Genomic DNA, 15866 nt, shown 5'->3' on the forward strand with positions numbered 1-15866 from the left:
TCTTTTGTCCACTCTAGAACCACCTGCACTTCCTCCACAATTGGAGCCGCTCTAGCCGACATCCTCAGCATAGGAACCACCCTGTCTCTCTACAACCAAAAAACCCTTGGCTCTTCTTGCACATGCACTTCTCTTTGCACCAAACTTGGCTTGGCTATCACAACATCACACTGCCTTGTGACCATCGCACTTGGTAAATCTCGTCTATCTTTGCGCTTCTTTAATATCTTTTTGGTCCGCCCTTTTGCTAGAGCTACCGCCTCTTCATATGACACTGGACCATGTATCTTGACTTTGTCGTGCACTTCCTCATGCAGGCAATCCATGAATTTACTCAACTTCAAAAAACCAACTTTCTCTGTAGCAGTTACCTATATTAGCTTTCCCCAAAGGACCTCACACTCCCATATGAACCCTTGAAAATCCGCTTTCAACCTCTTCTTCAAATCATCTAGTTTTCGCTTCACTTCATCTAGCTGCACATCTGCTACATTTTCTTTGAAAATCCGCCTCTAGGTATTCACAATCCATATTTTCTTCTTCACGCAGGTCATCGTACCATAGCCTCAGTTTACCACGAATCAGGAATGGGAACACTTGCACCGTGCCTTCTTCTCTTGATAAATTGCTTTCCAGCACAAAAAATATATAATCTTGAAGCTAGGTCTCTATATTATTGACCCTAGTGAAAATGGGAAATCCGGACCACGCCATCTCTAGTAGCACCTGCTCTTCAAAGGTCACACGTTTGGCATCACCAAATCATCACTTCGACTTTAACTAGGAGCATTAGACCGCTCCTTAGTGGGGGCACCAGAATATGGAGAGGGGAAAATGGGGAACAAACCCGACACACAAAAAGACTACCTCTCTATAGCCGAGGGCATACACAACACCCCAATCCACTAGAATTCACCTTTGAAACTCCCCACACATGCTAGCAAGCCACCGCCCCGCACACACATCCATGTGTAGACACACACACACACTCAACTACCCATTCATTTCACTCCTTGTTTTGAGCCACACACTGCTAGATCACACACAAAACCGCACTCTCACTTACATTTTGCACTCGAAGAAGGGGTGTGAGGGGCACACACATCCGCATCGGCAACACACACACAAGCAGAAGAAGTAGAGAAGGGGGCCGGGGGGAAATGACACGAGAGAAATAGCATGGAAGCTTCACCACTACTCAAAACACCATATACGGATCGACAGCAACAAATGATGCACCCACATGGTTGCCAAGGCACACACCTCTGCACAAAGAACCCACCCAAGAACTCTTTGTAGGCTTTCAAAAACCTCTCGAGCAAAAGTCTCATGGCCAAAAACATGACAAATGGCTCAAATTTGACTTATATAGGATGCCTATAGGATGCCCTCTTTCAATTTGGGCAACTGGCCTCTGATTGGTCCACCTTGCATCTCAATTTAGTAACTTGGGAGGGGTAGCCACCTTGTATCTACTCTCTTGCTTGCACTTGAACTTGAGGGGGGGTGCACTAACAATGTCGGTAGTGCCCCTTAGCATTTTAAATTATTATTATTTTTTTTAATCTTTAGTTTTTCTTCATTTCCCCCTTTGGGAGGCTTAGCTTGCATTGCTCCTTTGACCTCCTCCTTTGACCATTTTTCTCAGCCCTTAACTGCCCCCTTCGAACTGGATCCTTTGAATTCTTTGTGTTTGTGTGTATTTCTCTCTCTTTCTCTCTCTCTCTCTCTCTCTCTCTCTCTCTCTCTCTCTCTCTCTCTCTCTCTCTCTCTCTCACACACACACACACACACACACACACACACAAACCTTGAACTCACCTTTCTACACCCTCTCTCTTTCCCTCTCTCATATGTACGTGTACCCTCACTAGCGACGTTGCTAGTAGGGCTTGGAGTGTTGCCTCAAAAGGTAAGGGCCCTAAGGGCCATGTAAACCACCTCCTCTTGGGCGCCCAAGCCATGTCATCACCACGTTTGACCACTCGTCTACCACAGCTGGCCGATCGTCGCCTGCTGCCTCCAAAACCCTTCAAGCTCAGCCTTGCACGCGCGAGCACCACCTGACAGAGTCAACATAGTGCCACCATCTTCATGAGAAGAAAGCTCATTCTCCCTCTCTCATATGTTCCCGTACCCTCACTAGAAATGTCGCTAGTGGGGCTCAAAGTATTGCCTCAAAAAGTTGGGGCCCTAAGGGCCATGTGAACCACCTCCTCTAGGGCGCCCAAGCCACATCATCACCGCGTTTGACCACTCATCTGCCACAGCTCACCGACCGCCCCCTACCACCACCAAAACCCTCTAAGCTCCGCCCCTGCATGTGTGAGCACCACCTGACAAAGTCAACATAACATCGCCATTGCCATGAGAAGGGAGCTCACTCTCCCTCTCTCGTGTATACCTTCTTATAGTCCACGCTCTGGCCCATACATCCTCCACTCCTTGGTTGCAGCCCTGCATGTGGGGCTATGCACTGGCACATGGCTAGCTTGCATGAAACTTCCTCTTAAAGCCTCCAGAGTTCACCAAAATTCTCCAATTTAACTAAAGAAAAGCCATTTTTTGCCCACACTATATGCCTTGCCATTCACTACGCCCCACAAATCCAACCCAAACTTTGTAAGGCAACCAACAAAGTCTACGTTTTCGGACTTCAATTCCCCCTCATCTTGCTGCAGTCCAAGATCTTCAAGGCCGGCAATCAAGGTTGCGAAAGTGGGGAAAAAAACATCCGAGACTGATCTATCGGCAACCACCACCAAACTTCTTACCACGATATCTCCATCATCATAGCTTCGATTGTCGAGCTATCAATTCCTCTTGACTTCATTGATGCATACCACCCCCAAAACCCAATCGAGGCCCAAAAGATGCTTGATGGCACCTGTTTTAATGTGGTTTGGTGGGCACAAACCCGGCCCCTGACAAATCTTTAAATGGTCCTAACTTGCAATCTAGAACTCTGATCCGCAATCCAAAAAGACATGCATTCTCCCCAACTCAAGCTCTACACATATATTCTCCCATACTGCCTCTATCCATCTTTCCTTGCCTACCCTATCCGTCTTAGATCTGCTATACCTTCCAACTTGAACTGCAATATCTTGAACATAGGGGCTCCGTTTGACGAGTTGTATAGACCGTTTGACGAGCCGTATAGACCGACTTGCATAGCATCTTGAACTCCACCTTCTAGGGCAAAAAAATAGCAGTTCATACTCCTTTACTTGCCATCCCATTTGGACCAGTCTTGGAGACTTTTTGGCCTAAAAAGTTGCATCAAGCAGACACCTCCACTAGCACTTGCTTGCCCACGTCTTCCACATTGGCTTTAGCACTCTGTCCTGCACCTACTAGCACCCATAGCTTGGCATAGAGCGCTTTCTTGCACAGACCAACTTTGGTTGCACCAATGCCGTCATTGACCTCCCCCCAGGTTATGGCTTGCTATTCAACCTCGACATCATTGATCGGTGGTTGCTACTTGACACGGACAATCGAGGTAGTTTCAAATTATTCTCATTTGACCAAGTTGGAGATAAGGTATCTTCTATTCTCTTGCTACCACAACACACACCGCCATGGTTTGGGATGTTAACATAAATCATGCATTTGATTTCAAGCACTTTATGCCAAATCCACTTGATGTTGCCCCGCGGTTGGATACGCTCGTGGAGGGTATCCGCGCAGCACACAAGGAACAAATGATAGCTATGAGATGTGTGATATACAAGAGTTTCATGCACTGCAAACACATATGTCTGTGATGGAGAATAATTTTGTACATTTGAATAAAAATGTTACTAAATTATCAGATTTAGTAGTGCAATATATGCAGCAGCAGACCAAGGGTTTTGTTGGTCACATATGTAGGAGCGAGGCTCCAATTAGAGAAAGGGTCCCAATCTAGATTCTTTGCACTCTCTCACCCAAAAAGTGGTGAACAATTTGCTGAAAAATAAAAAAACTATCGATTTTTAAGAAAGAGGAAAGATAACACAATAAAGATGCGATGAATATATTCCTTTGAAAATGGGATGGGATTCACGATCTGCGATGCACTTCGGATGCAATCAAGGCACTGCAAACAAGTCTAACATTAGAAGGAAACGTCTACAAATGGTGGATGTCCCTCAAGGAGAAGGGCATCATACCACAGACTTAGGTAGCCTTTGAGCTGTATTTTGAAAAGAATTTTTGCCCCCAAATGAAGTGGATAGAAATTGTTTTGCTTGGGATAAGTGTTCCATACAATAGCATAAAACACTGTTGGAATATATCTTGCACTATCATGATGTCATTGTAAAACTAGAGGGATTAGATACCTTTCAACATGTGTGTGGGTTTATCTATGGTCTGAACAAGAGCTTAAGAAGAATGTCAAGACTTAGGATCCCAAGATACTTTATGAGGAAATAGTGCAAGCTCATATTCACGGCAATCCCGATGAGAGACCACTGCATAATAATCAGGTGTTTGCCACTACACATGCAAATGCATGCACACAACATGGTGTTAACCCTCACGGCTCACGGACACCCTATCACCTACGACGGACGTTGCTATGTTTATTCTCTGTGTATTAAGGTAGTTAGTTTTCTTTGTTAATGGAGATTTCAAAGGTACTGTGTTTATTCTCTGTGTATTAAGGTAGTTAGTTTTCTGTGTACAGTAAGTAGGAAGTAGATTAGTGAGAGTTAATAGAGTGTGTTAGTGTGTGAGAGTAGGTGTATTAGTTAGAAGTAGGTAGATAGAGTGTGTGTGTGCTCTCACGTAGGCCGCGGCGACCTTATCCTTAAATTATTATTATTTTTTTAAGTAAAAAAAGTAAAAAAGAATTTTTTTAAAAAAAATTAAAAGGTAGGATCGGGATCAAAAATATCTCCCAGGCCCAAGCGCAGACCCAAGCCCAAGCTTACGCTCAGGCCTAGGCCTCAGTCGCCTTTTAAAAAAATGAATTTTAGCTTCACACGTAGCTAAAAATCGATTTTTTGAGGACCAACGGAACGTCAGATGCCCAAAAATTGTGTTGTAAAGAACACAGCGACCCTCTAAGTGATACTCTCATTTCGAGCTATCACACACTTTAATAAAAAAAAAATCAAACATTAAAAAACATTAAAAACGTAAAAAACACGAGTGAAAACTGGCACTTAAAAAAGGTAAGCGGTTAACCTTCGAGGTTAATCGCCGACGCTTGAAGGGTGCCAAAGGCACATGCAACTGTGCTCTGGTCGTGTGCTAGAGACGGAGAAACTAGATAGAAATTCGACTTACGCGAGTTCTCGATATCCACCTACTTTAGGTTCCGGACCCTCGGCGGGGACCCAAGGTAGTACAAACCAAGACCCGAACATAGCGGCTAGTGACTCTTCCTCTGACTATGACGTCATGGAGGGTTTCCCAATGCCTAATCCCGATAGCTCAAGCCAAGACATGCATGCCATGGGTCCTCAGTTCGGGCTGAGTGTGCTTAGCCGCCTAAAGGAAACCTTTAGTAGAGCCACTCGCTCTGAACATGGAGCTAATGATGTAAATGAGGGGGGTGGGGAAGTAAATTCTCCATTCGTGACAAACGTAGACCCTATACTGTTAGAGAATGTGCATGTGAATACTTCATTCACTGCACCTCCTGACTCTTCAGAGTTATTTCCGTCCGAGGTCATATTACCCGATGGTAGAAGCCTTGCCGAAGTGCAAGAGGTTGAGCGATATATCCTTGCAGCGAGGGAAAAGGAAGTCGAGAGCTTACGCAAGGCGGAGCAACGAAGAGAGTTAATAGCAAAAGCTCCTATGTCAATATCCTTGCTAAGAGAGCAATCAAGTGCTCCTAATTTAGCAACCGCTAAGGGCCAACCCCTAGAAAGCAACATTGCATCTAGCTCAAAGGACACCCCTAGCACCTCAATCCTAGATGGAGTGTTCTTAAATGAGAACTGGGAGTACGAATTACAAACAGAGACTCTGACCGACCTATACACAGGTCACACCTATCACGTGGGTTGGTTAGATGTCCTACAATCCACAATGGGTGCTACTAGTGTGGAGGATCAACAACAAAGAGTTTGTGAGGTCATCCATAGGGTTATCGAGTTAGAGAGACAGAACAAGGGGATCAACATGCCTTCAACGGGTCTCATGAGATTCTTGGATATAGGGAAGGCTAAACAACCGACCTTATCGCAAATGGAGACTCCCTCGGTAAGTCCGATGGATCCTCGATATGTTGTTTCTCCAGGGTTCTCGGTGCAATCTGAGCCCACAACTGATAGCTTCACCTTTCCAAGTCTAGCTCATCTTTCCCTTGATGACACCATGGCTACCATGCCTACCCCAATGATGGGCATGCCGAGAAACACGCCATGGACCTCATTTGTTAGTAAAGCACCACTACATGGTAGCTCAATGTCTGCAACAACAGTACCTACAAGTGTGTACCAATCGTATGCAGCTATGGGTTATCACACTCATGTAGTCCCTACCCCTCCCATTGTTTCAACTACCTATGCTCCACAACCACAATACACAAGTTCTTATTTCCATGGGACTATACCGGCTAGCATTAGCATGTCACATCCAACGTCTGCTATGCCTAGGGCCACCCATATGAACTATGGACCACCACATGGCACAACATCGTACCCAACATGGAACCCAAGGGCTTCCTATGCACCAAGCCCAATGCCAATACCTGCTCCACATGTAGTCTATGGATCACCTTCACCCATGGTGCCTGCTTACTTAGGTGACTTGGCAACATTTTCTCAAGCTATTGGTCGATCTTGCTGAGAATATGCGTAACACGCCTGATAGAGAGCCTAGAAGTAAGGCGGTACAAATAGCCAAGCTCACACAAAAATTTAGTGGAGACGGGGATGTGAGAAAGCATATCGAAGTGTTTGAACAAATATGCGATTCTCTAGGAGAACACAATGACCTACATAAGAGCAATGCTTTAAGCCTAACCTTAAGTGGAAAGGCTGGGGATTGGTATAGAACCCTAAGGGTGGAAGAAAAAACGATTTACCCTACTCTTAGGAGACTGTTCTTAAAAGAATACATACGAGAGGGAGTGCTTTGGGGTATAGCCTCTCAGCTCCAGAAAGCCCAATGAGAGGAAGGAGAGTCGGTGAGAGACTTTATAAGTCGCTTGAAGCATTTAAATTCTCATTGTAATCCAAATGAGTGCTTCAACAATAACCAATTGCTTGATAGATTCATTAGGGGATTACGACATGAGGATATCTACAATGGCCTAGTCATTAGAGGTATCACCACTTGGGAAGCAGTACTCACCAATGCGATCCAATTGGAGGATAATTTAATGATTCAAGGAGAAAGAGTGTCTGTTGAGCCTAAATCTATTAGCTCGCAAGCATCAGGGCATCAGCCAATGACCCTAAAGCCTATTGCTAAGGAGCCAAAGATATATGAGATGACTTTAGCAGATCTCACCAAGGCTATTCAAGAGAGTCTTAGAGACAATCGTGCTCCGCAAAACAATCATACGTATCCAAGAAGGGAGCAGCAATGGTGCTCAGTATGCTATGGACCGTATCGTACCAGTGAATGCCCTACTTTTAGAGTAAAATTCAATGGGAACTGCAATGCATGTGGAAGGTATGGTCATCAAGCTAAGGATTGCATAGTATTTAAGTGCGCGATGGCCAATAGACCAACCTTAGCATGGACAGACACACCTCGAGTGCCTACATTGATGCCGGCCCCACCTCTTGAATAAACATCACAACATATGGTCCCTAGGGCCCAAAATGTTGTTCAAAAACACCGTTACCACCTCCAGTGCTAGGACCGCAGCCACCACATCCGAGAATCACTTCTGTGAATCAAGTGGGTTGTGAGTCATCTATTTCTTGTTTGGAAGGCTATGAGGAAGATATGGATCCTAATATCACCTATGGGATGGATGTGCTTGAAGAAAGTCCACAATACTACATGGAGGACTATTGGGGACAAGTCAAACATGTATATCAAGTAGCTGATCTTGTGGCAAGAGGCCAAAATATCAATTACACTGCTAAGAGACCACCTCTTCAATGCTATGAGTGTGGAGGTCCACATCGTGTAGCCGAGTGTCCTATTAGGCTACAAACGAACGCCACACTAATGCAAACCAATCAAGCGAGCATGTCTACAATGCCGATACTCATGTGTAATCAATGTGGCATAAATCATTTGATTGCCCAATGTCCAAATCATCCAAATGCACCGAAGATCACGCCATTAAACTTGATTGAAGTTATTGAGGAGCCATCACCAAATACACCCGTGGTACCAGTAAACGTACTCACACGATGGATGCTCCAAAAACAAAATTATATTCTTGAGGAAAGAGACACGGTATCAATTGCCCAATCTCAGAAAAAGAAGAAAACACGAAGAAAGAGATCGCAAAAAGCAACGACGTCAGACCCCAGTTCAAAGACCAACATAGGGACTGATGACGACCCCGTATATATAAACGACGCTGAAGAAGATTCTGATTCAGGTGAAACCATGGAGACCAAAACGACCACTAACATAGAAACCAACAAGGAAGATCTTCATGAGCCACAATGGCCAGGATACAAAAAGAAGATAGGAACTTATCCAAACCCTACAGAGGAGATCGAGCGAGTCAAGCAATTAAGGAGTTTGGTAGAAGATACCCAAAGGGATCTAGAACTAGCACCTAAGAAGATCCAGATAACAGACACCGTGTTCCCTACGCAACAACAACCTCACCAAGTCCATAGACCCTTGGACATACCTAGTGTCATCCAAGAAGAAAGTGACTTAAAGTCATGGGAAAGTGGGCGTACTCACTTCTTGATGGAAAGAATGTTTACAGGGGGACTACCTGATCCTATCAAAGAAATGGAGATCCCATCTTCCCCACGTCAAGGGACTCAAGGCCAAAAGGTACCGTTAAACATTGCCAAATTGATGGATTTCATGTCTTCAGAGGTTAGAACCACCATCATGTCCAAACTATATAAAGACCCCGAGCTAGTCTCAGCTCTTTGATCCTTCCTCAATGGAGAACTGAAGTTTGGGCTACCACAATTTTCACAGATGGATGGAGCTGGGGAGATGCCAATAGAGGAGGAATACATAGATCCACAACCCAACCTAGATGAGAACCTTGTTATAGAAATACCTGTTAACAAGTTGGGACAATACTTTGAGGGTGATGAATCCAATGCGACCATTCCAATCACTACTAAGGGATTAACTGTAAAGGGAATCCTTGATGGTGGCGCTCGGGTTAGCATTGTGACTAAAAATTGCTGGGAAACTATGGGAAGACCTCACCTTGCAACCACAACCATAGTAGTGAAGATGGCCAATGGGTCTATTGTTAAACCTATTGGGATGCTAGAAGATCTCAAGATCAAGGTCTTTGGACATAAAATAAGGATTACTTTTATTGTTATGGATTTCTCCAAACACACTATGGCATCGGAGAAGATCTTAGGACGTCCTTTCATGAGGGAAGCAAAAATGGTGCATGACTGGTCTAAAAACCATGTCTACTTGCAGTTCCAAGATTCTGTCATTCGAGTGGATCTTGTGACGGGTCGAGCATATCCTCTAGGAAACAGGTTTATAATTTATCATAGATCTGACACCACAGTTCACTCGGCCCCATTGTAGTATTGTTACACATGTAAAGTGGACAATGATGTTGGGGAAGATTCTCCTTATATGGATGTACTACCTGGGATGACTGAGTCAGACAATGTGGATTGGGTCCACCTAGCAGCAACCATAGACACTTGGGGAAATAGGGGGACGACCTGGGTAACACCTGAGGGGGATGAAATACCACCACTTGTACCCTTAAACATGCTAGAAGCAATGCATATAGCTTCTGATGATCTACAAGATGAAAGTTTGACTGGCATTGAAACCAGTAGCGCCTCACAAGACTATAGCCCACACGATTTGGGGTCAGAATCATCAGTTGAAATTGACTCTGAGGACGAAGAATCTGAGTTAAATCTTAGTGCAAATGTGGGGACAAACCATTCAGGGCCCAGTGGTAACCTAGATGATAATCTATCAAAGGGAGCAGAAGACACAAGTAGTGATTCATCTAGTGAGTCTTTACTAGAAATTGACCGTAATCGAGAATTAAACAAGAAGAGTAAGAGATATAAGAGGCAAAGATATCGAGCAAATGTGCGTGCTAGAATAAATGAAAAGCATTAGGAAATTTCAGAGGTCATTTGGAGGGCCATATGAAGAGAGAGAATAATAGAGCGCGTCCAATGAGCATGAAGTCTACGTTACGTAGGAAAGTACGTGGAAAGACTCAAAAAATAGGAAAATAGCATAAAACTTTCACGAATCTAGGATTGTAGCATCGTAATTTCCTTCCTTTTACCGAGCTTTTAGGTGCTTGCATGTGGTCCCACTTCTGATATTCTCTTATGGTCATTAACGTACTGGAGGGTGACCATTAAGCCCGCACAAGATATTGGAATTCTAAAACACTTTCCCTCCATTAGAATGCTTTCAAAGTGAATCTCCCTCCACTAAAGCTTTTCTCTGAGAGCTATAGCTTCCACGTCTTCTCGCCCAAGATGCTCCAGGTGTTTACTGTCTCTCACACCAACAACCAACAACTGCACTTTTCCTAGAAGTCCAAGTAGTAGCATATCCTCAATTACAATACTAGCTTCAATAAGTGCAGAGAACCAATGGGTTGGACAAAGGATAAACAAAGGTTCATGGGTCCTCATGCAACCAAAAAGACCCAAGAGGTCTAGTGGTATCAACGTTTACCGCTCAGCATGGAAGGCCAGAGTGTTGGATTTCAAAGTTGAAATCGGCAAAAGATCTGTAAAGGAAGTTCTTGTTTAGCATGTGTTTACCCATCCAGAGGTGATAGCAAACAGTGGAAATGTATCAGATATACATCAACCACGTTGCAATTGTAAGTACTCTTGACATGTGAACTTACTGATACTCTCATTATAACTTTTCTTATATATTTTGTAATGTTTCTCCCGCTTGTTATGAGCAATGTCTCCATTCTTCACAGCTCAATTACATTAGATTTGTCATTTGTACTTATTGATACTCTTAGTTTAACTCTTCTTATATATATTGCAGATGTTTATCCCTCTTCTTATGAGCAATGGGAGCCTGTGGAGTGCATAATAGGCCTCTTCCATGTTGTTCATGCCCACATTGGTTCTCTACAATATTCAGGGAGGAGCAGCAAAAGACTGGCTGATGAGGGAATATTTTTTTATGACCACTTCTACCAACTCAGCTCAGGGAATAAGAATGGCATGTTGGTGAAAGTGCCTCTACCAACCGATTGGAACACTGTGGACTGGCCAGTTCCCGAGGAAACAATGGTGGAGGCAATGCGAAGTAATCTCTACAAGGAGATACAAAGGTCTCTACGTAGCTCTATTCCCACCAAACTAGTTAGAATTGCAAACTTTTGTCCTGTTGCACTCTTCATAGAGCTGTTTCATAGCTACAACATCCGTGTTACGAAAACTATGTTCATGTGCAAGTCATTCCAGCAGTCATCCTGTGACAAACTTCTTGACAGAGGATGGTATGCAAAGGAAGAGATTGGTTTACGGTGCGAGGTCGCGCTTGATACTCTAGTTGTCAAGTACATGATTGCAAGCCAATCACTGTTACTCTCGTTTTGGTATATGCGATCACAAATGCTCAACGGTAAGTACATTCCTATGGACCAAGTTTCTGCAGGTTTGGAAGATAATCTTGTTGTGGATGTGGAAGTGATTGATAAAGAGCATGGCCTACTGTTGGTGGTTACAATAAGGGAGCTATGCAGTCTTCAGCATTTGCGGCATGAAATAATTGAAGAGTCAATGGACAAGGACCTATCAGATTTTTCCTTTTTCCTAGCAGGCCGTAAGGTGATGCGGCGAAGGGAAAAAGATATTTTTTGCAAAGAGCTGGATGGTCGGGTTGAAGTAGTGTCAATGTAACAGATATTCTTGTGAACCCAAGTGTATACAAATGACTTTCAAGACATGAAGTTTATTGAGCTCATTTTTCAATTGTGCCCTGTGAAAAAGTGTGCTTGAAATACATTTCTTTACCATGTCAAATCTCTCTCTCTCTCTCTCTCTCTCTCTCTCTCTCTCTCTCTCTCTCTCTCAATGTTAGACAAGACAAAGACATGATAGAAGAGTCATATTAATTCATTAGAAAGTACAAACTCGTCCGTGAACAATGGACTGAGATACAATTTCTGTAAGTATGGAATCAGAATGTCTTCAAGGTAAAAATCGAAGGAATGCCCCTCGAAAGAAGGTGGTAAGATAGTTGTTCCCGGCGGATTTAGTTCTCCCTTTTCAGGAGTATCATCAATCAGTAGTGTATTAGTTGCATCAAAGGGTACACCGATTTGGCTAAACGGTTTGTACAAAAGAGGTAAGTGTGGTTTTTTAGGGTGGTAGTGGCCCTCAACGGTAACGCATTTTCTTTTATCATACAAAAAGGAAAAATCTGACGTGTGAGCGTGGCATACACTGCAAACTATTGTAACAAGTTTTGCCTTTGCATTGAAGACCATATGGCAACTCTGAAGCGCGAAAGAAGAAACTGAATAAATTCCTTGGTTCCTGGACGAACCACGACTAACCACGACTCGACAAGTTCCCATCCAAAACGTTTGCAAATCCTCAAAGGGTTCTCTGTCACTGAGAGGCACCCGCATCAGCAGCAATCCATTGACGTCCAAGATAATCAACCTCTGTAAAAGTTGACAAGTACATATAAGTAGTTAGAAGCTGAACATATTTTGCCATACTTGAATAGACATTACCGGAACAACCGTATCTACAGGTAGCAAGGGTCCATACTGGGTCTCTGTAGTGTTCATGTCGTTGTTGCTCTCCTCTGGCTTATCTTCATAGTCATCATTCACATCTTCATCAGGGGTCTCCCCCATGGCTCTTTCTGCCTCATTCAAGGTTTCCTCCAAGGTCTTTTCCTCTCCCTCGGTTGATCGGCTTGCCTCATACATCCTTGCCTGATCCATATCATTTTGCTCATCCCTAGGCCTGCTTTCCTCATCCATATCCTTTTGCTCATCTATAGGCCTGCTTTCCTCATCTTGGGTTTCAGCCGTAGGCTCTTTTGGCTCCTCCACTGGCTGACTTGGATCTTTCATTGTCTCCTCTGGTTGTACACTAGCACCTTCCATATGCTCATTTGACCTTTCCTCATCCTCGGCTCTTTCATCTTCTGCTGATATGACCCCCTCGGCCCATTGTGATTCCACTGTATCGGATGCAGGGGTTTGTCGTGGTGGCACGTCATGTTTTGTTAGATCAATAGTGCGGTCATCCAAGCCGCTATCTTCAAGCTCTCTGGGGCTAGACATAGTAAGCAGGTGTTGTATTAAACTTACCCGGTATCTTTGCAAATAATCATATGTGTAGTTTTTTAAAGCACTCTGCAAAATTGAAAGACCACATGGTGAGAATTCTTTTATAGACTAAACCAAAACTAACTGAATGCATTGCCAAATGGGTACCTTGGTCATGAAAGGTTTTAATGCAAAGTAGCTTTGCAGGACATATTTTGCATGGAGAAGACATCTCCAGCCGCAAGAATTTCCATCGGTTTGATTTGGGACAGGTACATCTTTGATTGGGGCCTTGTATAGTTCATAACTTCCACATAGCTTGCCATAGGCAAGCAACAACCTCTTTATACAACTGCACAAAGCAATGTCAAGATGTTAGGGATCAGTGATGTGAAAGTGCATTTTGTATCTATGTAAAAAGATACAAGTGACCAAGAGGTTGCAATGTGCAAATGTAAAGTGTGCATGCTGCCTATAAGACTACAATAACTAGTTCACAAATCTACCATAACAGTAGATCTCTAATCTAGAACAAATGAAGATGAGTTAATTCCAAGCTTCGAGCGTAAGAGAATGAATTGTGAATCATTGAAGTCTTTGGTAAGAGTGTATGCAATTATCTAGTCACTCAGACAATTTTCAATCATGATAGCATCTTTGTGCACTTCATATCTGCAGACATAATGATAGTGCACAAAAATATGCTTTGACTTTTTATGTTTCACTTCGTTTTTTGCAAGACTAATAGCACTTTGATTGTCACACTGCAAGGACCTACTAGAAAGAGAAGATAAACAATGTCAATCAATATTTGTCAAAGCCAAATTAGTTCATGAGCTATAAGTGGTGCAACAACATACTCAGACTTGGTTGTAGAGACTACAACACAATGGTGTTCTTGCTGGTCCAAGAAATAAGACAACCGTTAATAAAGACACTCTTGTCACTAGTAGATTGCATAGATAAATACGAGCTGGTTCAATCTACATTTGTGTAACCCATAAGAGAAAGAGATGGATATGATGTCAATTTTGTTTGTAGACCAAACCAAAAATGTGCAATGCCTTTCAAATGCCAACATGTGTTTTGTTGTAGACCAATACTAAAGAGAAGGCATGCAAGATGCTAACCAAGATAGGTAGCATTATAAAAAATATCAAGACAAGTGTTCAAACCAACAAACTAAAGACACCCAATCACATTAGCATAAAGTTGATTTTTAATAAGCTAGCCACCACCTTTAAATGTATTTCTCATGTAGATCACAAGACAAGTATTGACCAAATGTACAAATCTCAATCCAAACTTTTAAATAGTATCTTCAATCAGCTTTGATTGTCGATGTAGTAAAATACCTTTGGTATGATTCCTTTGGATCAAGATGCCAAAACATCAGTGAAGCTCCCTAAGATCCACCATATCAAATGTTGAAGCCAACAACTTCTTGACTTACTGAAGAAATCCCAAATCATTAGAAAGAAGAATTCAATCATCCACATAAAGAGCAAGGATCACAAAACTATCACTTTGGAATTTGATATATAAGTGGTTGGCTTAAGAATGAATTTAAGTAAGCAAGAAAGGTAAATCACTTTCAAGCAAGTGTACTAGAATCACTTTCAAAAAAGTGCGCTAGAATAAAGAGAACAAGAAAACATTACCTTAGTGTGTGTATGGTAGAGTCTTCTCCTTGCTTTGGGAATGATCAAAGAATCTTGATGGCATACTTGTCTCTTTTCTTCTTAAATTTTCTTGAAGACCATCAATTGTGCTACTTGGAATGAGAGAACAAAACAAGACAAGGGAGATTCAAGCTATGGAAAGATTAAGCCTTAGGAGAGAGAGGATAGGAAGAGTGTAATGAGAAGGAGAAGATTACGTTATGACAAACTTGATTAGGGTTTTGGCCATGGATTCTCTTGGAGAGGGTGTCTATGTCTGATAGAGGTTTAACTATGGATTTCTCAAGCTCCTCTCAAGTTTGCACCTTGAGAAATGAAGGAGAGTAGTGTAAAATGAGAAGAGAATCTCTCTTTTTATGCACACTTTTGATAAGTGCTTTCACTTATCTTGATAGTTGACCTTCCTTATCGATAAGTTTTTTTTACTTATCCTAATAACTTATCTTGCTTTTCAAAATTTCTTCAACAAGTTACTCACTCACCTTATTCTTACCTTCTCTTTTCCTTTTTTTTAATCTTTTTTGTTATTTTATCTTTTCCTTTTTCTTTATTTTTTCTTTATGTTATTTTTCTTGAGATGAAAATCTAATTTCTCATGGATTGGTTATGTGCATGTTCCCATGGTGTAAACCTAAAGTGTCTCGTGAGCAAACTTTGGTGCTTGGATTCAACCCAGATTTACCCAAACATTTTTTTTTGGAGTCGATGTTTTAGATGTGTTGGTTAAGATTAACACTAGTTTGATACCAAAACAGGACACTTTAAGTGTCCTTTTTTAACAAACTTAAATTAAATGTTACTTGCATTAG

Source organism: Adiantum capillus-veneris, chromosome 28 (genome assembly GCF_014529385.1).
Source record: "Adiantum capillus-veneris isolate H3 chromosome 28, ASM1452938v2, whole genome shotgun sequence".
In the NCBI taxonomy this organism is placed as follows: domain Eukaryota; kingdom Viridiplantae; phylum Streptophyta; class Polypodiopsida; order Polypodiales; family Pteridaceae; genus Adiantum; species Adiantum capillus-veneris.